The sequence below is a fragment of the Anser anser genome (genome assembly GCF_964211835.1).
Source record: "Anser anser genome assembly, chromosome: 4".
NCBI lineage: Eukaryota > Metazoa > Chordata > Aves > Anseriformes > Anatidae > Anser > Anser anser.
This window is the reverse complement of record NC_139724.1, coordinates 22780960-22806157: the sequence shown is the minus strand read 5'-3', so window position 1 is coordinate 22806157 and position 25198 is coordinate 22780960. Positions and strand designations below refer to the sequence as shown.

Genomic DNA, 25198 nt, shown 5'->3' with positions numbered 1-25198 from the left:
TAAATTGATATGTGAATATCTATCATCCAGTTCTTAATCCAGAAATGATGCATTTTAAAAATGTGTATTATTTTTCATTATTGAGTCAGTATATATTACATCACAGCAAGACAAATTCCTTTTTCTGTTAATTTACATTTTTTCAAGTCAGGCTCCCTCATTGATAAATCACCAGTAAAGTATGCATTCTTTGTGCATTCTGAGTTCTTATATCACAAGAAGTGCATGGAATTAGTAGTAATTGGCTTGTGCAATATCCTGAGGATTTTTGTTATAAACATAGGGCTTGAACACTCAGTTTTATTGGCTGATTTAAATAAATATATTGAAGTGTTTTAGCAGTGTTCTCTAATGGTGAAATAACTCTAAAAACACACTTGTTTTTGTTTTTTATATGTTTGAAATTAGACATTTTGGATAGTTTCTTTGAGGCTTTTTTCTTTGTAGTTATTAAGCATGAACTAGCAAGAGTAAAAAAAAAAAAAAATTTCAGGTAGGGTTCCTTGCATCAAAAATAGGAAGTGGAATGATTTGCTAGTACTAGGTACAAAGTGGATGTTTGCTAGTACTCTAGGTACCACTGTGCTGTGCTGTCCTTACAGCTGTGTGGAAGAGCCTCCCCACTCTGCAAGTCACAGTCAAAAAAGCCTTGCAGCTACATGGGACAACCTTGAGTATCTTCTAGGTTTAGAATAAACAACATTTTATTGTAAGGAGCTTTTTAGTGTTTGCTTAATATAAATTGACTCTAAATTTGTTCAGAACTAAGGCTGTAAAACACACAGAGAAGAAGATTTCTGACAACGAGCTTTTAGAGTCACAAGAGACCTGGCTGGAAACTCCACATAGAAAGAGCCACGTGATGGCAGGGGACATGGACAAGGGCATGAGCTAACTAGAACGTGGGTACATTTTGAGAGTAAAAATGTAAGGAAGGTTTTATGTGTGAATATTGAGTGCAGGTAAACGAATGACTGAAGCTGAGAATTAAGGCTCACGACAGGATATGGTCAATTTATTCAGAAGAAAGAAGTGAAAGTCTGTTCTTTATTTACATCCAATTTTAATTTCTGCATGCTTGCTAAAGGAAACAAATTAAAAAAAAAAAAAAAAGAAAACATTCCTACAAAATAATCAGCCCAAAGTTGTTAATTAAAACTCATATTTTATCTTGAAACAAAAAGCACACATTGCATGTTTGGGTTTCCCAGCATGCATTTTTCCACTGTTTGGTATAAGAGATTCTCTCAACAGTTTTGATACTTTTCTTTAAAGTAAGTTTTCATTTTCCCATCCATTTTGTACAGCATCAGAATTAACTAACTAGATTCAAAAAATAGCACAAAATACCTAAATTGCTGTTTAGAAAGCTTCTTTCAAAGGGTGGCCCTCTCGGGTCATTTTCTTTTACTTATGTTTATATACATATATATATATATACACATACGTGTTGCTGAACAAATGTACTTTTAAATACCTGTATAGTTATGTATATGTATGTATAGTATTTCAATACTTCTTTAAATAATTAGGATTTTCAAATGCAATATGGGAAATTCCTTATTCAGTTATTATTAGTTATTATGAGTTATTATTATTAGTAGTAGTAGTAATTGAAACAAGCCTCCCAAACACTTGCTGTTTGTGAAACTGTTTCTTTTGTTTCCCTCCTCAAACGACCAGTATAATATTTCAGGGGTACAAGCTTGTAACTAACTTTATCTGAAATTCTGGCTTGTTTTACATAACTAATAAGTTACTTTCAGTAATCATTCTTGTCTCTCGTCTGAAGTACTTTCAAGTGTATTGTACTTCTGTAAGCCTTTTTTGTATGGCTACATATTTAGTCTTTTTAACTGCTCTAGATTTTTGTTCCAGGTATTTATGATTCATTTTTATTTTGTCATGTTGTATTTTACTGCTTAGCATAAATAACAGGGCTAACAACCTGAAGTCATAGCAGAGGATGTTTGTTGAAGTTCCCTGTTTTTTCCACCAGACATTCAACATTTCTCTTTATTTTGTCTATTTTAGAACTATAATTAAGTAGTCTTCTAGAGTTATTTCAGAAATGATGCAAAGATATGGAAATGATAGAATTCTTTTTGAAGGTTTTGGAGCATAACACTCGCTGATGTAAATGAATTCCTGTATTTCAAGGAATAGTTGCTCTGTAACTTGTGTCTATTTGTACTTGCAGTGAAAATCAAGTTTTCAGCTTCCTAGAACAATCTGCTCATGCAGATGAGTGAATTTCTCCAATAGGACTTTTACCTGTGTATCAATAAAGAGTCAAGTATTGTAAATATCTTATCAGCTTATAGCATCCTGTGCTGAATGAACTTCTGACAGCAAGTATCATTTACATCTTGATTTGAATTTTCTCTGTTTTTTGTGAAAGCTAAAATTTTTATTTCTGAAGAAAAAATATATTGCTTAGCCAGGATGGCACAGGCCCAAACTCAAAATACATCCTCATGGAACTCCACTGACTTTCAACAACGTAGCTCCCATTTGTTAAAGTTGTTAGAATTAAGAATTTGTATCTTATGTGTATGTCATAGAGCTCCTATAGGCCTATGACATTTAGAAGAAGTGTCTTGATGTAGATTGTAATGACTGCTAAAATAAAACCTGCAAGTGATAAATGAACAGGTTGCTACTGTGAAAGTGTTTAAAGGTTTAGGACTCCTACTGATAAAACCACCAGAGAGAGTTTGTAGAAAATTACTCTCTTCTCACCTTTAATTGCATTATTTAAGTTGAGCATTTTCTTCACTGAATGGAGTGCAAATAATAAAACCTTTTCATTTATTATGCAAAGTCCTTTACAAACAAAGTAAAGAGACTATGAGTTAGGCTTGCTTTATTGAATTAAATAACCAATCGTCTACAATGAAGATCACACTGGAAAGAAAAATTGCAATTTAACTAAACCAGCGATGTATTAGGACTTTCTCAAATGGGGAAGTTGCAAATATCTTTGGGGGTTATTTTTAACTACTTTTTGTAATGCAACAATAAACATTTCCAATGGAAGAGAAAAAGAGGACTGTCCTACAGAATGAAATAACTAGAAATACCAGAAGATTGTTCTGTAGAGGACAGGAGTGAAATTCTATTAGTCTTCTTTTCTGTCTCATTAATACAACTTTCTTTTCAACAACTTTAAAAAAAAAAAAAAGACTTCTGAATTATCATGGAAAGTACAAAGAATTTAAGATATTGTCAAGGAAAATCTTTTATCGTATTATACTAGATATGAGCAGGGGGATATTTTTGGAATTGGTTCCACTTACCTCGGGAAAATAAGATTTGATAACGACCCTTTTAAAGCTAGTGGAAACATAAAAATCAGCTTAACTGTGCATCATATTTTTCAGTTTTGCTTATACATGAACCTCATTCCAGTAAGAATACTTGGCTGCAGGAAAATAACATACTGGCTTTGGATGGAATGATGAAGCATACCTTACATGCACAAGCGTAGAAGTTTCTCTGATACAACATTTTTGATAACACTTGACAAAAGTATGCAAATTAATGTTGTATATATTCCAGCACAATGCTGGCTTTTTCATTGGTTATGGTTATTTCATTTTAAAAAATCTTTATTTCATGGCTATTCAAGCTAAAGTAAGAGAATACAGGGAAAAAAAAATCAGAAACACTTTGCTTTTTGCCATTTCTCCTTTTCATCAATACTGGTTTTTGAATCCCGAAGGAGAAACTGATAGGAGAATACTTTATAAGGAAATGGAAATTCTTATCGGACTCAGAGTAGAGAAAATTACTGCAAATTGTAACAATATATAGAAAATTCTCCATAAATTGATTAGTCTCACTTTTATATGCCATAGCTTGCACAGCAGATTCACTTCCATTGATTTCTTTGTAAATGACATAAAATGATACACTTATTCTTTCAAGTTATTGCTTTTCAATGTCACTGTTTTTTTTCCATTATGTGACGTACAGTCGGTTCCATTTCTTGACCAGATATTCTTTTTCTGATCATAAAAATAGCCAGAGATGATATTTTTGGAGTGAGATACATTTTGCCATCTAGATAAATGATGATAGTGTGGAAGTAGAGAATGCTGCGGAATTAAATGTGCTCAAATAGAAACGTAGCATCAATCTCTTTTTATTATGAATAACACCAGAAAAGGCCAATAACCCTGAAATCAAATGGTACTAACTCTGAAATGGGCATGATCAGGAAGCTGTGAAGGGTAATAGTTTTTCTCCAATTTAGAAAATGGTTAAACATGGATATTCTTGTCATGTACTTCTTTTCTTTACTTGAGAACTCAGTGCTGCCTCTCTGCAGCTCCTGCTAGCCAAGCTCCTATGATAAGCCTAAAGTTCCCAAGTTTTGCCAGAATTAGAAGTGGGCAACACTGCTTATTTTAAAAACTTGTGAGAAATCAATTTTCTAACTGAGCAGGTTCGGTTTCATTCAATTTCATTTTGCTATGTAATTTCAACACCTGGTATATATTTTCTGTGTATAAGTAAGTTTTATCTGCCCCAGTATGTCTAAATTACCGTCTCCATTTAAATTTATCAGGTAAAGGTGGAAAACTGGTGCAGTGATTTGGTAATAATTAAATAAAGGGATGAACAGAATTAAGGGATTTCAATTTTGATGATTTTGAATAGGTTCTTGTTTCTTCAGACGTGGAAAGATTTCTGTCATCCATTGAGGACAAAACAAAGGTGATGCTTTCTGTACAGGGGGCCATCGCATTCTAGTGTGCTAATAGTCTTCTGGTTATATTTCTTCATCCCAGGCACAACACTGGGTGAATCCAATGTTTTTCTTGTAACAGTAGGTGAATGTTATTTTAATCTTTAGAAAGTTGATTCTGCAGACAGCTTGGCTCTGAAGCCGAGATTCAGGACAAGCCTACAAGTCTGGTAATGAAGCCCGTGCTGCCTTCCCCTGCCCCTGAGCCAGCAGGTGATGAGCCAGCTCACACTGCAGGCTGCGGAGCCCTGCTCGTGGAAGCCTTCTCCAAGAGTGAGGTTTATTGATGGGGGCATGATACGCTTAGATTGCTCGCTGTAGTTGAGGGTGGATGTCCAAATGTGCTGATGAACCCTAATAGGCTTTAATGTAATTTTAATGGGAAATTGTAATCTTTTAATGAGTTAGTAGTACGACTGATATACTTCCTCATTTTTTTTCCCCATGCAAAGACTCAATGGTTTTGTTTTAGTAGTAATTGCAGAGTACCTAGAGGTGCCAAAAAATTTGCTTTCTTTCTTTTTTCTTTTTTTTTCTTTCTTTTTTTTTTTTTTTTTTAATTCCCAGGCATTTCTTCTGTGTGTGTGTACAGAGTAAATAGATACGTTTGTCATTCAAAGTCATTTAAAGTTCCTGACAACATGAACTCTTTTTAACAGAGGTCCAAAATGTTTTCAGCAAGCAGTGCACAATGTATGCAGTCATCTTTCAAATGCATGCCCATTTATTTTATTCAGTACCCTATTTTAAAATAAGTCAATTTAAGCCAGGTATTGTAAGAATAGAAGCTAAACAATGGAAAGATACTGTAAATCTTTTCTGATCAAGTGTGGATTATTCCTGCCTTGAGAATGTCTGCGTAGTATTCAGCTGGTATGGGTATTTCCACACAGCCTCTGCCAAGCTTCCCCTGGGTTCTGGGTGCAGTGCAGCTGCAGCCCAGAGATACTTGGTTGATGTAAGCAGACCCTTGAAAGCCATCAATATCTCTGAATTTCTGAATGTCTGAGTAAGGTCATCAGGATCCAGGATTTGAGGTCACCTTAATGCAGAAGAAGTCACTGATCACACATTGTTCATATCTCTCCAGCGCTTGCATTTATTTTACCTTTTGGTATGACCTTTTGCAGGCTGTAAGTAAGATGGTGAGTGCAGATAGCAAAGCCTCCAATGAGTGAGGAAATAAACTTATCATAGTTTTAAGCTGTTCTGCTCCTTTACGTTATGAAATTGTCTCTCATGAGGGAACAGAAGGAATGTAAGATGTTTTTTTGCATGCTGATGTTGTCACTTGTGGGGGCTCTAACAAATCGCCTGATTTCTATAACTGAGTATTTCTGTATGATTCAGTGTAATTGACAGTGCCAGAAACTAGCCCTGAGCAAATGAAATGCAACACAAAATCTGCTGTAAGCAAATTAATCACAGTCTAAGTGATAGAAAACGTACACTTCATTTCTTTTCCAGGATACATTTGTAACGGAAAAATAATTCTCTTTTCCCTCAAAAGACTAGAAAGGCTGTCAGGCGCTCTGGGGCAATGGAAATAAGTAGTTTATGCCTCCCGTAAATAAAGATATGAAATGTTTATATTTGTGAACAAAGGCCAAAGTAACCTCGTAAATTTGACAATCTAGGCTTAGACTCATGGGCTTACACCACTGACAAATGGGTCACTGCCCCAACTGCTTGCCCCTGCACATCTCGTGCAGGCACTTACCTTAACATTCAGTACTATAATTTAAGGCTTCCTCACTGGTACCATTTTGGAAGACAGCTGTGTAAAAGATTGTGCTGTGCTTATTGCCTGGAAGCATATCTGTTTAATTAATTATCTTTGTTTCTCAAGGTTTTTATTAAGAATGAGTCTCCTGGACTAACCACAGCAGTGCTCCTGGGCTTGCTCTTCAGGAAAGGAGTTTAGACTTTTTTTTCTTACACTATCTTTCATAAACTCTCAAGTCCTTGCTTACACATAAGTCAGCAATGTCTCCTTCAAATGCACCCTAAAAGTAAATTTTGCCCTGTAAATATCTTAAGTTTTAGCAAATACAAATAATGGTTTCGTTAGCTTAATTTTATTCTGATAGCTATTTCATAGAGCTGTCCAAAGCCCCTGGTCACTGTGATTGTTGGCTCACTCTTTCTTCAGACCAAAACTTAACCTAAGTGAGTCGTCAGAAATACATTTTCCATTTACAAACATGGGAGCCAAGCACACAACAAGTAGAAGTCTGGGAAAACCATACTTTTCAAAATTAATGCACAACGTACATAAACCATGCATGTTTTTGTAAGGAAGCTGAACAGAGTCCTGTGAGGCAGGTGATACTGAAAAATTGCTGCAAATAGCTTACATCACCATGTTTTCCTCTTTGGAAGAATACTGGTTTTTCCCAAGCAGCAAGCCCAGTTGCACTGCCATGCAAAGTTCAAGAGACATTGTTTTTAATTAAGAGCTTGAAAAAACTCAGCTTTTCTGAAGGACACAAATACTGAAATGTTTGTACTTCGTTTCATTTTCCATGGTAAGTCATCAGCAGCTCTTATTCACTTGGATTAGTTCCCTTCCTCTTCAATGACTGTAACCTTTGGTTTAAACCTATAGCTGGACAGACTTTTAAAGGTTACCCTTTTTCATGATACCATTACAAATCTTACCTTTTCCAGTTCTCTGTTATCTAATTATTTTATGTCTTCAGAGGAAATAAAGTCATGGTCTTAATTGTTTGCCTTTTAATATCTATTGCTTTCATTCAGAGGCTCTAACGTTTCCGATATCATAACAGCTTACACGCTTGTATCCAACCACAACAAAAATGAACAATAAATATACCAGTAGCTTTAAGGCTGATAGTATAATCACCTTTTGTTGTGGCCTTATCCTTTCCTCTGATGAGAAATTAATACGAACTAGTCGTGCCGCTATTTTTGTCCATATTTGCAAACTTTGCACCACCTATGTTTTATCTCCAAAGGTGCAAGGTAGTTTTTTCATAGCAGATCTGGCATAAGCTTACGTATAGTTTCATTTTCCTTTCTGTATCTTCTAATTAAAAACACATTTTTCTTACTTCTTTCTTGTACATGATACAGTAGTTCTCCAAACTTCATGGTTTGGTTTCAATATTTTTTTACTCTGTGTCTAAAATAATCAAATATACTTATAACTGTCAAGTGTGTCAGAATCACTTTCTGTCTTTATTGAGAGGCACACTTTGCATGCAATTGTAAATTGAGGCATGGTTTGAATTTCGTCCAGCTGTCTGGAGAGTTTTTTAACCCTTTGGAGCTTTAGCTGCTTTACTTTTCTACTCATGACTTGATTTATTCTTTTTATTTCTTAATTAATTTTGGTGTGCTAATGGCTGGTGTTCAGTAATGAGAATAAGAGCATTGTAGAGAGCTGCTCCATGATGTCTCAATTCCAGTTTTAACATCACATGCCTTACAGACCCACATTCCTCCAGCCCTGGGTCAGTGTGGGCCCCAGTGACCACATCATGCTGCACGGATGGGCCAGCAAGGACTACTGCAGAGTGGCCATACCTGACTCGGACATTCAGTTTACTGCTACAGTGTTTACTTTAATCCAATTCCAGAGCTTTATTTTTAATATTTTTCACGTTAATTCATTTTTATTTACCAGACTATCCATAGTTGTCGGTTAAAATTCAGGTTTAATGATCTTGCCATGTGTATGTGTTCATAACGAGTCTCTTGAAACTGTTGATGGGAATGCACTATTTCAGTTCTGTAGGAGTGTTACTTTATTAAGCTAAGAAACAGTGTCATGTGAATGTAAAACCAAATTCAATAATCTTTTAAAAGTGGAGTGTCTATCAAATGGCAAAAGATTGAGAAGCACTGAGACATCCAAGCCAAAAGTCTGGAGATTGATCTAACTTCAGAAATCAATACAGCAAACAGAATTCATGTTTTAATCAACTTCAAGATACAAGAGGATATAAAAGATGCTGAAAGATTTCTATTTATAATTCTGTTGCGCCATCCTGAATGAGGAGCTAATTAAATGTAGCACTTAACTCTTTCAGTTCAGTTGTAGCAGGGAGTTTTTTCGTTGTACAAACATGACAAATCCGTCTTTGAATTTTGGTAGCAGAAGAGCTTCGTAGGCAGCCCTGTGCAGGGTTCGGTGAGTAATCCAATCTCAGAGTGATAAAGGCGGAGCACTCAATCTGTGGGTCAGGATGCAACAGCAAGGGCTGTAGTTTAGCAGGAGTCTATAAATGATAAAAGCTCTCCTTGACCACAGGCTACTTACATTGACTGAAATTCCACCATAGTCACCGATATATTAAAACAGTTTGAAGATGGAGTTTAACTAATTAAATTGAACTATTACAAGGGGTTAACTTACATATTTGATCAGTTTGTATTTCTACAGCTTTGTCTTCTCAAGGGGCTTTAATTTGAAGAAAGCTCCATACCTTGAAATTGGTCTAACTAAACAGAATTCTCATTTTTCTCATTGCATTTGCTTTCTCTCCCTCACAGAAATAATACAAAAATGTGGGGACATGTTTTGCTACTGTACTTTATTTTTTACTCAAACCTTTTGTTTTAAAGCTATTTTCAACCCATTGAATTTCATGTTTGGTCTTTTCCCCAGTAATTTGGGATTCGTTTCCTCTGTTGAGATTACTGGATGCAATAAACTCTTCAAAAAAAAATCTTCCCGAGAGACACATTAATAGTCCTTTTCACTTCAGGTATCATGATGAAGAATTTGATGTCATCACGCAATACTTTCACCACTGTCCTTTAAAATTACCTTAATCTTAGGACATCATATGACATCATGACGACCTGAAATGAAGCTATCAATGGAATTCTGTATTAATTAAAGAAAGTAATATCCATCACTGGTCAGAAACTTCATGATTTCTCTGCTGAAATGATGGTGACTGAGTTTGAAATAGGCTCAGGAAAAATTTTCCTTGCTGTTCTCAGATGCAGTAAAGAAAGAGACAGCTGTGAAATTCAAGCTAAATATGATCAAAACAATAATGTTATTAAACAACAAAAATAATAGCTTGTGAGTTTAAAAGTAATGTTGCAGCTGGTATCTCCCTCCTATTACGTTTCCTCTGTCTAGGTGTTTATTGCTTCTAGATTATAGCATTGAAGTACTTGAATATGTCTTGAATTAGGGAGGCAGAGGAAAGGGATGATGGAGATACGTATCACGTGGCAGTTGCAGACTTGCACTGGACTGACATTAGTTCCTTTTGGTAAAGTGCTTTCTGTATCCAGAAATATTTACAAATCCCCAAAGCTCTGCAACAATACGTTAATAAGACTGTTTACAGGAAGTTGTAAGTAGAAAATTTTATTACCTTCACTGTAGATTCAGATGTGTATTGTAGAAACTCACAACTTAAAGAACATGCCATAGCTGACTGAGAGAGCAAATAATCATAGCTATCAATTCATATTAAACCTAGAGAAAAATTGTTTTCACAAACTCTTACAGTTATTATTTAATCCTATCCATAAAAATCACAACTATTTGACTACAGAAAGAGCACGGACAAGAAAGAAGCTAAATATATCACTGACTAATATCACAGCATGTAATTCAATCTGCTGAACTCCTAAGGCTCAAATCAATGACAGTCATGGCAGCCACAGAATGTCAGGGTTAGTGTCTGTAGAAAGCTGTTGTTAATACGCTGTGCATCAATCTGTTTGCAAAATCTATAATTTCCCTTCTGGCGTCATGTAATGCAAATAGAGGAAACACTCTTTACTCGTTCTCTAATATTTGACTATTGCTTATGGATATTGCAGTAACACTGCCAGAGCTGTCCTGCTGCTCGTGGAAATGTGGGCGGTGCCATCCCCTGCCACGTCCCGCTGCCACAGAGGAACACGCCGCTTGTGTGCTGCAGACCATGCCAGCACCGCACATTCGGGCTTCCTCCCAGATGTCCCATCATGGGGCGCTTCAGGCTCTGCCGGGTGTGCTCTGCGATATAGGTACACGGCATGTGGGAGCCAGGTTCTGCTCTGGCACCGGGGCAGTATGTGCACATAGGAGCGCGTACATATCGGTATGCAGGCGTCGTGGGCATTGTTAGCCTGGACTCAAGTGTACCTCAACTACAAGAGGTTGTAAACAGGAGGAAATGCTCACTCACCTCTCCTAATGCAAGATGGCTGTTGAGTAAGACAGGACAACTTAGCACATGGGAAAGGGTTAACTACGTCAAGGTAAGAGACAAAGTAACTTTCAGAGTGAATGGGAAGCTGAGCAGAGTTAGTTGTAAATTAGGCATCTTAGCATCTTCCAGGGGAAGCCAGCCTACATCCAGTATTTTTCATGTGGGCAGACTGAAAAATCTGTGTCGTCATTGGCAGCAAACACTGATATAAGTCCTGCCTGAAATTTTCAAAGTATCTTCTATTGAGGATATAAATCTAAAGTAGCTATCTTTCTTTTCTAATGCCTCAGGTCTAAATATATTCTGTTTTCCATAGAGACCATCTATAATTTAAATGATTTACTCTGTGCATAAAGAGTGTGAATTCTCCAAGTGTTCCTGCTCTTATTTCTCAAAGGAAGCCCTTGGAAAAAAAAAAAAAAAAAAAAAAAAGGCCTTAAACATACATTCATTCAAGAAGCAGGTACAATCTCTGAAGTACTGCTTCACCTTAAAACTATCAACACAGGAACACATTTTGAAAACAACAAAGTGACTGCCGAGTGTATGAACAATATTGACATGGCAGTATAAGATCAGTCACTTTTCCCAGATCTTTAATATCAAACCAAAGACAGAGTTTGACTGAGATTAAGGTTACCACAAATAACAAGATACAAACATTTGTATTTTCAAGTGGTGACTAAATCAGTTTGGAGGGGTTATATATTATTTCAGCACTATGTTTAAACAGTATTTCCTCTTGGCAATGTGCTGCACTGATTTTTCTTGTCACACTGGCTTCTCGGGGTATGTGCAAACGTCTCCTGTTATCTCCTGTAGCAGAATCTCACTAATCGATGCAAAATGTACAGATGCTATACATTACTGACTTCCAGCTGCAGATTCACTAGTAGTGGGGGTTGGGGTTGGAATAAGGGAGCTGTAAGTACATTAAACTCTTACTACATTGTATTGGCCTTTGCTTGTGTGGCTTTTGACCTTTCCCCACTCTCTTCTCTTTTCCCTTCAAAATGGGACTGTCTTGACATCTGCAGTTTTCTGAGAATTAATTACAGCACCCCCATAAACTGAAGATTTTTGCATCATTAATTATATACCATGAGGACTTACTTTCCTTAATGTGATTTTTTTTTTTCCCATTCTTTTGGCTACACGTTCATATCCTATTTGAACGGATGTTCGGAGAACAAGCAGCTAAATATTTCAAAGTGTTTTGAAAGAAGTATCCTGAGGATATTGAATTAAAATGAACAGCAGCAATAATGAAATTGTTAGAGCTTGCAGCAAAAGTGCAGACTACCTCCTCTCCTGCTGCAAGTCTCAAACAGAATCTGATGTGATCCAGACAAAACCTTCCCTAGAGTGGGAACAGATTAGCTCGAACAAAAGTTTACTAAATCACTAGATCAAACTTAAGAGCTCCAGTATTATGATGCAAGTCTGTGTCCTTTTTCTCCCTCTCAGCTTACAACACCAAATAAAAAAGAAGCACCTTGATTTCTAAACATTCTTCAGTGGGCTCTGTGTGTTATTTTTCAGGTATTTTGTCTATTTTCTCTCTGTGTGTATGCTAGCTTTCAAGAGTGATTTAAAAATAGCATTTAGGGAGCTTTTGTTAACCAAGACATACCTGTTGCAATACCTTTTGCAAAGAAGTTGTTAGCCCTATGTATATACTCTTTTTAGATGTCTGCACTTGTTTTCCTCATTTCCTGTGAAAATGATACGTACAGAAAATCCTTTCCTAATGAAGTCTTCTGTAGCAAATTTCATAGGTATATGTGAACAAAGAAAACTAACATAGTACATGTGTGATTGCCTTTTACTATGCAGCAGATAGGTTCTATATTGAATGGAGTTTTATTTTTTGTTTTGTTTTGTTTCTGCTCCCTTTCTCGTACATGTGGTACATGAATCTGAGCAAAAGTGGTAAAACTTTTTCACTTTCTTTGCATCAAGCATGATTTATAATTGGCTCTCTTTTAGGAATAAAGCATCCAAAGTGTGCATTTGAAATGTACATGCAAAATTTGCAATCGAATGTGCAAAACAGAAAATTGCTCAGGAGGGTATGGGAGCAACTGATGGTCTCAAGTATTTGACAATAAGTCATTTTTAATTGTATTTTAACTTCTGAGGCCAACATATTTTTATGTTATCTTTTAATTAAATGTTATCGGCAGGTTTTTTTTAAATTATTTTTTATTTTCAACCTTGTAGTGATCTGTGTTAGTTATTTAAATAAAAATGAAGGCAATTAGGTGATATCAGAATCACTGTCACATAATTCAGAGCCAGTCAGTCATGTAAATGAGGGGCCTCCCTCACAGGTTAGGTCTTATGTGCAAACAGGTGTCAAGAATCTTGCTCATTATTCAGTATTTGCCTGTTTTTATTCATTCCTAAAACTATTTTTTCTCAGTTTCTAGCTTTTTAATTTTCTGGGTCATATTTTGGCACTGTTTTTATTGCAAAATTGCAAAAAAAAAAAAATCACTAGACATTTTTATCTATTAAAGTACCTTGTATTATTTTTCACCTTATTCTATACTGCATTATGATTAATGGGTTCTAACCAGTTTTCTTTTCATAGTGAGATGAAATTTGACTTCTCTATGGATGTCTCTTAAAGAGAAGCACACCAAGTTGGACTCCTTTCTCTCGCTAATCATTCATATTCAGCTATTGATATTTGAAGTCCAGATGGTTGACTTCCTAACTATCTTAATTTTTTCTTTTGAATAGCATCAATTTGCCTACTTGTCATGTATTTTCTCCCTTTCTAAAGGCTTCCATTATTTATTGGCATTTACTGAATAAGCTCACAGATCTATGACAAAATTTCTTAAGATGCAGTGGCATAGTACCTTTGTATATATCCCACAGATTATTCCAGGATATCTCAGGAAAATGTGTGTGAATGGTATACTGTTTTCCTCATTTATTTGCTTTAAAGAAACCATTTGAAATGTAATGTCTGATCAAAGTCAGCAGAATCTAATGAAAAAGTTCCTATCAATTTTACTGTACTTGGATTTTATATGGAATTTCTATGCCAAAGTAGGGCTATAATCATAGTGCTTAGATGCAGTGAAACAATATCTCTTTATTCTATTTTCCTATTAACTTGTGGGTGGTTCTATCATAAGCTTAATGATGTTTTATTTTTTCTTTATTTTTTTTTCTCATTTACATGATGCTATACCATTTCTTTCACTGCCTTTATAAAGTACTCCAAGTAGACCTTTAGCACATAAATAAAGCCATTATTAGCTGTCATGTTTTTACATAGAGTATTTCTCTCTCTTTGAAGATAAGAGATTGAGAAGAGTGTGAAGGTATAAAAATGTATTTTATGATACTAAATTCCTACTACCATCAATCACAGTAGTTTCATTTTATTTCATTGGTGGAAAACTTGATACTGTCTTTAAGGTAATTTACTTAAGTGCTAAATCACAGTGTGCAAGTTTACATAAGATATTCCAATAAATATGCATTATTCATTCCATATTCTGTAATACACTTCAGACTTTCTTACAATAGCTGTGCAGATGAGTGGGATTGCATTTTGGGAGTCCTACATCTGGGAACACTGTGGGAAAAGATAATTATGGGTAAATGGAGCACTTTTAAGCTACCAAAGATATTCTTAGAATGAGGGAGAATAAAGAGATAGCCTATATTTAGTTCCTTCAAATGAATATTCCATTCTATAAAGTAAAATGATGCCTTGCAATTATACTTTTAAAATGACTTTGAAAATGTCCTTGATTTTATTTAAAATTTCATTGTCAAACAAGGTTCTTGATATCTTTACATCACAATATATAAAAATTAATTCAATTTTATATTTGTCAAGCTTTGATTAGAGAAAATATTCATAGTAAACTTCAACAATCACATGAAATACCAAGGCTTTCATAAAAGAATTCAAACTTTCTGGAAAGATTTTTTAAAGATAATGAAATTTGTGCCTTGGTCTTTAGTTTGTTTTGCATGTGATTTTTAAAATGTTTTGTGTTGCTGTCACAAAGCCAGCTATAGTAAGTTTAGTTCCTAAACGTAGAACGGTGTTTGCCTGATGACTTCAAAGTCGTAGGCTATCCATCTTTAATGGGCATTTATAGCTCTCAAAACACAAATGGAGAAATTAAATTATTCTCATGTTCATTTTTTGCAAAACTATCGGTTTTTCAATAATTTACAAAAAATGAATAATACATTTATGGTGCTTGTTAGTAGTAGCCCCAAATAATTTATAAATCCATGATAAATGTTTTATAATGTTTTTGTGATGGACATTATAGATGCTAGTGTGTTGTCTGTTAATTATAGATATAGTAAGAATCAATAATTACACTGGGTTATTGCTATTTCCGGTGCTTTGGGGAAAAAGTTACCATCATGGCTGAGAGCCGTAGATGTGCTTGGGGAGGGGGGAATCATCATCATGGCTAAGGGCTGTTGATATGTTTTCCATTTTTTGAATTTTACTTTTTGAACAAAATAAATAACCCCTTAGGACACAAACTATTGTTAATGACTATACCCCTTATTTTACATAAATATATCTAATTCTTTAAAGCACATTCAGTGTATATAACTTAGGTGTTTTATGTCTTTTAAAAGAATTATACCTAAGTATTTGTTTCAAATATGCATAAAGCACTTGAAAATAATAGCACCATTTCGGGGATAAAATGTCATAAACTGGTGGTGCTCTGAGGTCAGCATCCCCCCGGAGGTACAAGTGGCAGACCAGCTCCAGAAAGAGAAAAGCCATCAGAAGCCACTGAAACCAGTGTCCAAGCCTTACATTCTTGCTAAGGTGCTTTTAGTGAAGCTGTCAGTAATTCTTGTACCCTTTAAAGTGAGTCCTGCCATAGTTTTGGGATGACAGTGTCATTTGGCAAGTTCTCCGATCCCATTGATGCCAAATGTGCTCCAAGCCTACAACGAATCTGAAAATCTAGTTTTCCATTTATTTTTCAATCACTCAGGATGGAATTCAAACAAGTGATGCCTTTTCAAATGTTTACTCACCAGGAGCCTGTAGTTGAAGTAGTATTTAAAGAGAGGATAAAAAACTGTCTTGTTTAAATAAATTTGACTATGATTTATTAACTGTTTAAAATGTTCATGAGTGGAAAGTACCTTTTTGTTACTGATAGGCAACATTATGAAAGAAATACTCTTGTGAATTTATGACAGTGAAAGTTTTTGTATACTCTTTTTTGTCTTTCTTATTCTCTTTACCAATTACACTCTAACTATATTAGCACAGAAAAAAAAAAAAGTCACATTTGTTTCACTGACCTTTTTAATTCATTGCATTCTGGTTTGTACCTTTTTTTCTACAGTAAATGTAGCAGTGCAGTTATTGAAGTCAGCACTTTCAGTGGCAAGGCTGGTGAACTCATTAAGAACGCTGCCAGGTGCTGCCAACCCCAGGTGTCAGCCTACTGGATAGTGAGATATAAATAACTCTTTACTGGAAAAACGCAGGCTAACAAATTACCCATCCTAGGCAAAGCTAAACTAGTGTCCTGTGCTTTGGTTTGTTGCTTACTAGCTGCAAACATGTAGTCCAGATGCCCCTTCTTGCAGGGTATGAATCAGATCAATGACTGCCTCATTACCAAAAGACTGTTCCAAAGGTATCCGTGCAAAATAGCATTCAAGTGCCAGAATGCAGTCCAATACTATCATCATATTTCTTCTTTTTTAATTATTCCTCTCTATATCCAAGCTAGTTACAAAAAGTGGCATTCTGTGGCTACTAACCATGTATGTCCTCTAAACTTTCTGTATTATTTCCTGTGGATTTTAAGGCGAATCTAGTTGAGAAACAATTCAGAAAAGCAACAGCAAAATGTTGTTGACATGCAGCAACAACTACAACAGGGGGGAGGAGAGAAAGAAGGGGTGATGAATTTTATTCATCTGTTTTCTCTTGAGCCAGTATTTTGGAACTCAAAAGTATAGGTAATATTGGTGACAGTTAAGGGACTAAAATTTTAATAAAATAAATGACAAAATAAGCTTTGCAAAACATGTTGAAAACTACGCCTTTATGAGTTCTAATATTCTTTTTTGTAGTAAATACTTGTTATTTACCATAAGCCCTCTATTATTTTTGCTTGAAGGATGGAATGTATTTCCTGTATTTGTATTTTTGACAACTGAAGTCCTAGTCTTACCTTGACTGGCCCAGACCTGCCTTAGATGCAGTGCAACAGCACTGACTTTCAGGACTAGGAGCGTGTTTTAACTATATGGAATGCTAGATAAATCTGAATGTTCTCAGCAGTCACGATCTCGTCGTGCAAAGAAATGTGAATGGCAGTCAGTAGAGTTTTGAACTCTGTAGAAATGTGAAAGAGGCTATTTTTCAAATAGCTGGATGAGTCAGTTCGGTTATGAAACATCTGGCATAATGTTCTACAACTAACTATCCATATAGATTGGAGAGCTATCTCCTCTCTATCCTGCCTGAGAAGTATGTGTCCTTCAACAGAAAACATTTGTGTGCACTTAGAGGACTGTGGTCACACTTCATTGCAGGTCATCACAAATGATTTTTCGACAATGTGTTTCTGAAGTCCAGTGGTATTTAGCCTCTCTTCCAAACTGAATAAAGGAGTTACAGGTTTTCTATAGAGTCTTTGTAAATGACAATGAGATGTAATATGCTTCAGATAAGAGATTCTTAATTGGGCTAAGTCTGATGTGGATGCTGGCGTGGACTCAGGCACAGCGTAACCTTGGAAGGTTTGATCAAGCTGTGTACCTACACTGATTGCAACCAGCAGCATGGGGGCTATGGGCTAACAGAGGGAACTTCAGAAGCAAAAAGGGGCAGAGTAGAGCCACTGTACACAGTCTTCATTCAATAAGAAATAATGTATATAAATAATATAAACATTATCAAAACACATTATATAATTATATAATGACATAATCATATAAATTATATTATCATAATTTTACATGATTTTATTAATTATATAATAATTATATAATGTTATATATTTATAATTAAATAGTAAACAAATATGCATAAAAGGTGTCAGACAAATCCTATTATCAGCAGAAATGTTGAAATAGCTATTTAGAATGTTATCTACTCTTTGCATAAATTGCAGTTAATACAATATTACTACCATTCTGTGTACTTTCCTGTTGGCAAACACATCTACTACTGAACTGTCATTCCACGTGTCCATTTTAAGAGGTTTGGTCTTGGAATACGCTTAAGCACATACACTACTAATTTGGAGTGAATGTTGTTTGAGTGACACCATCAGCTGTTTTTCATTTATGTTTTTGTTTCCCTTTTCCTTTCTCTTTTCTATTTTTGCATTTTCCTTTTTTCCTTCTGTCTTTATTTTATTCTTTTTTTCTTATCAAAGGTCAAAAGTTATTTGGAATATAGAAGGCATGTAAATAATAAAATTCAGGAAACTTTTACAGTGTCAGAGATTGGGTGTTCTGTTGGCAATAAATAAGAGAAATTACTCCAAAAGTAGAGTTTAGGGATAGGAAAGATGTGAGTATTATCGGCTACATAAGAGATTTCTGTGATGAAATTTCTGGTAGAAAATTTTAGCACCTCCATTTTACCACACTTTTTTTTTTTTTTCAGAGCTTTTGAAGTTTAAAAACATGGCAATTCCTCTCTGTGTATTTGGAATTCCATTAAAGCAAGTCTAGCAATTTATGGTGATTAACAGGCAAACCTGTGCATTCACTCTGTCAGTGTCAGCAGAGATGTTTCTTCGCTTCTATTTACATGCAATATTTTTATAACCCTAAATGTAAAATTGTTAATTTTCCAGGAAAAGCAAACAGCCCCCCACGACCACCACATCCTGGATATCTTTAATATACTTATGTTTTATTTAATCATGCACAAATAAGCACAGGAGAAGCATTGAATAAAAGGGATAATGGACCATCCCCAATGGGTAAAACAAGACATTGAATGCCTTCATACTGTCCATTACATACTGTCTCCTTTTAAAGGGACACTATTCAACATAGATCCTGACAGTTATTGTACTTCTTTATGGAACAAATTGATTTGACATCCAAACCTGAAAATATGGAAATTACTATACTTGGAAGTTAAAGTTAAGCCCCCTTATCTGGGTGGCTGAGGGGTTAGCATATGGTCTGTTGATCCCACTTCTTAATGTATAGATCATACCCTGAGGAATGCATTGCCAGCTATTTTATTTATAGTCATAATTGCTTTTCCTGTGTGATTTAATCCAATTAACATATGCTACTGTCCAAGGCCTTAGTCTCTTTTTACAATAAAAATGGCAGAGTATTAAAGGAAAGCAGTCTCTAAATGCCCTGCTTTGAAAAAAGGTATAGACTACTTTTAAATCCAAACAAATGCTCTAGACTCAAAGCATGCTTTCTGGAAGCTTTAATATATGACTCTTCTTTTTTTGCCAGCATGCCGGATGTTACCAGGGCAAAATGTTATGTCTTAGATTTGAACTGGGTTTTTAACATGGTGTCATCTTTAAGGATTAAACTATGTAGTAAGTGGTTTATTGAATATATAGTTTCAGATTGAGTGTACTGCTTCAGCATCTTCATAACCACTGAAACTTTATTAAAATAGGTATTTTGGGTAATGTCCATTAGCACGGTCATGTGAACCGTTTACACATTATCCACTAAAACACGGGTTTCAACAAAAGGTAGGCACACAAAAAATTAATAACAAATGGAGAGGGTGAAATATCTTTCACAGAAGTTTTCATATTTGTAGAAAATGCTATACTGTCTGACTTGCAGATACTGTGTCTCCTAAAGCAAAAGAGAGGCTAGAATAAGTTTTTGTGTATCCCTAACTTGTTTCTGCAGCCTGTCTTAAAATAACGTACCAGAATACTCACACACCATGCAGGGGAACATCTTAAGTCAGAGTCAGGAAATGTTTAGCACAGGGATGTGTTTGACCTGTTCTTACACCTGAGAAGCATTTAGTCACTGCTGTCGTGCAGGATCTGGAACCTGTAGCATCTTACTGGCTTCCTGTACCCTGTGAAATAACAAGGTAAGTCTCAGTGCTTTATTTTGAGAAACAGTCATTAAGAGAAAAGCAATACTGGTTTTAGCTTTGACTATGTTTCAGCAATTCCAGCACACATCTTGAATGTAGAAAACCCAGATTCAGTATCTTCTTAAGGTTAAAACATGTATCTTTCACCTCTGCAGATGTAGTTAGTTTCTCTGACCTGAACACTGGAGGTTAACGAACACTTACATTTCAGTTTCAAATAACCAAGAAATGTAATTTTTCTTTCATGTCTCTATCGAAAGGTTAAATTATGAAATAGCTTCCAGAGGAGTCAGTTAATTATTTAAAAGCTTGTAGGGTGAACTTCATGAAGTACAAAGAGAAGTTCCACTTACCAGTCAGAGTAGCGGTATTGGCAGTCATGATGCAGCAACAATCATTATATAAAGATGTACAACATGTGATGGACTTCGGCTACAGAAACAGTATTTTCATCACCCAGCAGGCCGCTGTGCTTTTCTGCTGCAGGAAATAATACTTCTGTTACAGCAGCACTATGCTGTGGCAGAAGACCTTACCACCTACGGTTGTAGCTTTGACTATTGTACGAATAGTTTAAAAATTATTCTGGCCACGGCTATGTTGATTTGCAAGTTCTAATAGTCTAGCACCAATAGAGAAAACTGTGCCTTTCACATGTAACTTATTAAAAAATGAAATCCTCAATCCTCATAAAATATATTTAATTACATTCATTCTTGCAAGCAGAAAGTACGTAAGATGGAAGTTCACAAATTAGCAACTCAGCTTTGCCTGTCATCACTTGGTATTATTGAAGATGGTATTATAAACTATCCTCAGTAGCACTTCCCTCTCTGAAAAACAGTTTTTTCATGTGTATTTGCAGCCCAATGTTAGCAATGTTTCTTTCAAGCAAAGAAAAGACACTAAAACTTGAAATATAGGTTGTTTGTGTATCAGTGTGTTATATATTGCAATGGTGAAAGTTGATGATATATTGATAGTTTGACTTTCATATTTTCTACAATTCACACTAATTCTTTAATGAGAAAGAAATGCTTCTTTTATCTGTACATTGTATACATTTCTATCCTTCTCTTTCTGATTTATTCATTTCTTTCTCTAGAGGATTACTCCTTGGCTTGTTTAGCTGAACAGCTAGGAGAGCTAAAAATCAGCGGTATTGCTGCAAAGTTTTTTTTCTATCTTGAAACGTATTCTAACAGATAGTGTTAGGACACTGTATCTCAGATGGGCTCACACATTTCTGAGAAGCCCTCAAGAGAAGACCTTTTGGCTCAAAAAACAATTATTCACTGTCTGATATTTAGTTTGTGGTTCTAGAAATATATGAGTTTAATGTCTGTTTTTAATGAGTAATGATCCTTCCTGTCTTTCTTATATATATATGACTCTAGAAACATGAATTTTCTAAATCTACTTAAAAGAGTTAAAACTAGAAAGTATGCCCACTGTGCACACGTTTAACTGTGGGTGAGGAGCCATCAACCTCGCCCTTCTTTTCCAACTGGCTTTGGACATCTCATGGGAGGTACAGTGAAGTTTCCGTACCCAGCAATTGCACTCTCCCATGTTGCGTGCTGTTCAGAGAGCCAGGAGCACTCCCTGTGCTGCGGAAGGGCAGTGTGAATTCACACCTTTCCTTAGCTCGGGCATCAGGGCTATGTTTGATCTCTCATGTAGAATTCAAAGCCACTTTTGTTCAAATTTTGGCACAGAAAAGCACTATTCATGCTAATTGGTTATTATAACACAGAAATATAAATACCTGAGCATACTGTGTATCAGTTATATTTAAATCAAAGTAACCTGCCTAATCCTTTAGGCTGCTATTTGTAGACGTAGTGATAAGGCAATAGTCCATAGTGCTATTAAACATAAAGTCTGGGAATATCTCAGCCGCCAGAAAAATGTCGATATCTTGATGTGACATTCACAGTGCAGTGTCCTGTTTGAATTATTAAGCAGCTGTCTGCACTATCCATGACACTGTTTAAAATATTTGATAATTATAAGAACTTCAAACCCTTAAACAAAAAATTAAATGATGTACATTTACCTTATTCAGGGAGTTGCTGCTCGCAGCTGGGAAATGTAGCATGTACATTTTGAAATCAATCTCAAAAGAACAGTATCAGGAAGATGCCACTGTTTTTGGAAAACATTTCTGATGTAAAATGTGTCATTTTTTTTTCCAGATCTTATGAAGCAATAATTATAAAGTTATATAACTGCAGATTGTGTATTTTTATGCTATTTTTTTTGGCCAGTTTTTTTTGGTATACATCCTTTGAGTTTGTTATTGAGCATTAGTTTTTGTTTTTCTACAAATGACACTTGTTTTGGATTATACAACAGCCTTCCCTATGGAGGACAATTTGTGCATTTGGTTTCCCCATATAAATTTTTATTTAGGCTTTTTGGAATGCGTATAACAACTTACAATGCAATAACCAGTCACACTTGTAGGACTTTTTGTTACCCTAATTTGAGACAGTGAAAAACAAACAACAAACTAGCCATAAATAAAACGAAGTTGGCGTGGACCACGGAATATTGTGGGAAAATACACACCATGTTTTTCACATTTCAGTTACAAAAGAGATATGTAAATCTAAAAAGAAAAAAGAACAAACCATGACTTTGGACTGCAAAAAGAGAATAAGTGCTATTGTACAGTTCTGAAATTAGCTGAATTTAATAAAAAGCTTTAACAAGCTTCACAAATCTGCAGATCTGAGAAGAACTCTGATCCTTCTACTTCAAAACCATAGGCCTGGAGCACTTGATATAAAGGCAGAGCTTGCTAGCTGCTGGCAGTCAAAGTCCTTTCCAAGCTGCAGCGCATCAGCAGAGGACACTTATGCACACGGGCATTGTGCATAAGCCTAATGCCATTGAAGGCGAGAGCAAAACACGGTTATGATAACATGGTGATCAGCATAGGGCACAACAATACTCACAGCTGAGCAATTATCTGTTTTCATGAATTTTTCTGGCTTACAAAATGAGAACTTTTGAAGAGGCAGTAATATCCTGTCTGTGAACTATAGGAAAATGTCTTTGACCAAGGTAGAATATCAGATCATGTTTATGTGAATTTTCTTCATATTTAGACATCACCTTCAAGTAACATCCTAAGACAAACCTGTTTTTCATCCCCAAACTGCTGCTAATACAGGATTTTTTAATAGATAAGTGCAACTGTTACTGTGGATAGGAAAAATCAATCACTGTATAAGCATTATAGCTGGATGTCTCTGCTAAAACAAAGAATAATAACAACGTTAACACTTATCCTCCTATCCTAAGGCTATATTTAAAGTTGATGGACAAGTATTTGTGTCATCAGGTGCAAATGTAAAACTTGCACTTACATTATTAGAGATAAAGTAATTAACACTTTTAGTTAAATTCATACATCTCAGTTTGTAGGTAGCTATTTACACTGATAAGCATCCAGCCACTGTTCCAAGTATTAGGCAAAAGCAGTCATGAATAGTTAAAAATTCCCAAAGCATCCTGTGAAGGGGCTACTTTTGGTTGTCTGTGTACAAGCCACAATTGGGTCAGCTCATGTTAGATTTGTTCACAGCCATATATACCTCTAAAATTGAAGCTTTAAAGCATACTCAGAAAAAAAATAAATGACTTGCAGGTTAGCATTTCAGATTGTGTTTGCTAGTTGTTTTTTTCCTTACTTTCCTACAAAATAAATTCCATTTTATTTTGAGAAAACATATGAGACACCAAATATCTTGCTCTTCTGTTGAAGTTCTATATGTTTAGACAAAAATTAAATAGTAAAATACAAAGTGAAAACTTGATTATGTTTTCTTAAACTTTACTCTGTTTTACGATTCTGTATCGCTTCAGCGATGCAGTAAGTAACCTTACTGGCCCTGCATGTATTTACAAGGAAGCAGAACACTTTGAAATGGCCAAAAGGAAAAAAAGAAAATGGACAATCAGCTGTGAAAACTTAAGAAAGGGCAGGACAAAACACATGTTTATCACAAGGATGGAAAAAATGGCTCTCTTTGCAAAATGTAATACATTAATGATTGCCCATACTTTATCTGCATTTGAAATTTTCAAGTCATGCTACTTGGGAAGAAAAAAAAAAAAAAAAAGAACAACACAGAATTATCATTACTATGCCTGAAAGCCAAGCAATGGCAATTATTGCAAATGTCAAGAAGATAAGTGATTTAAATATTTTTACATATTTTAGGTTGAGTATATATTGAAACTTAAAAACACTACAGGATTTGTTGGGCTGATAATGCTGTGTTGGTTAAAAAAAAAAAAAGGTAAAATAATCCTTGATTCTGTCTATGGAGTATAAATGCCTGCTATTTTGATAACTGAACACAGTTGGTATGGGAAACAGGTAGATTCAAGATGTAACCAGCTATATACCTCTGTTCGCTGTTGTTAGCAAAATAAACAATGAGAAAATCATGAGAATGACTTAAAATACTGTTCTTAAACAGCATCAACACGGATCTTCTATAGCTCTCACTAACACCCCAGCCCCAAGCAAGAGCTTGATTTGATTGGGATTCTCTTCTTGCAGAGATGATCTTTGGGTGAAGGTCCCCAAGCAGAGAGGTGTGGAAGGAACAAAGAGCAGTTAACACCTCGCAAAACTATCAGGCTTTCTGAGTGCTCATTAAAAACTGAAAGAATAAACTGTAGATGGTGATAATTCAAGATTCACTTTCCACTCACTTTATAACACTCGATAACCCCCCTAATGCCAAACTAGATTTAATTAATGTGGATACTTTGTTCAAAAGCCACAGGTTTGGCAAGCTAGATTTTCCTTGAGCAGTTAACAGAAGAATGTGCATATTTGCAAAAATGTTTTAAAGCAATAATTGTGTTTTTTTTTTAAGTTTTAAAATTGCTTATGAAGTACATTTCCTAATTACTTTTAAGTATTTAAAATTATGCATACAAAGAAATTAGCTTTTCTAGAGGAATAATTCCCAAGCAACCAATTTCTTACTGTAATTTACCCGACAAAAAATGCTATTACATTTAATTGACTAGTTTTTGTTGTTGTTGTTTTTACAAGTTATGACCTGAAAATTCTGTTGATAGATTTGAGTTGCATAGATGCTGGTCCCGTTCTTTTCCAAGGACAAAGAGTCTTCATACAAT

General features: G+C 35.2%; 1 protein-coding gene and 1 long non-coding RNA gene across 6 annotated transcripts in view; one reads left to right on the top strand and one right to left on the bottom strand.

The window, feature by feature from the left end:
• Positions 1–25198, top strand: part of LOC310899262 (teneurin-3-like) — a 1088357-nt gene that overhangs the window by 225636 nt on the left and 837523 nt on the right. The window lies entirely within an intron of this gene.
• The window catches only part of LOC310899264, a 38596-nt gene that overhangs the window by 2958 nt on the left and 10440 nt on the right, over positions 1–25198 (bottom strand). Inside the window, exon 2 of the long non-coding RNA XR_014584133.1 lies at positions 1–25198. This exon is cut by the window's left edge and continues 2958 nt beyond it. This is a non-coding gene — a long non-coding RNA (uncharacterized lncRNA).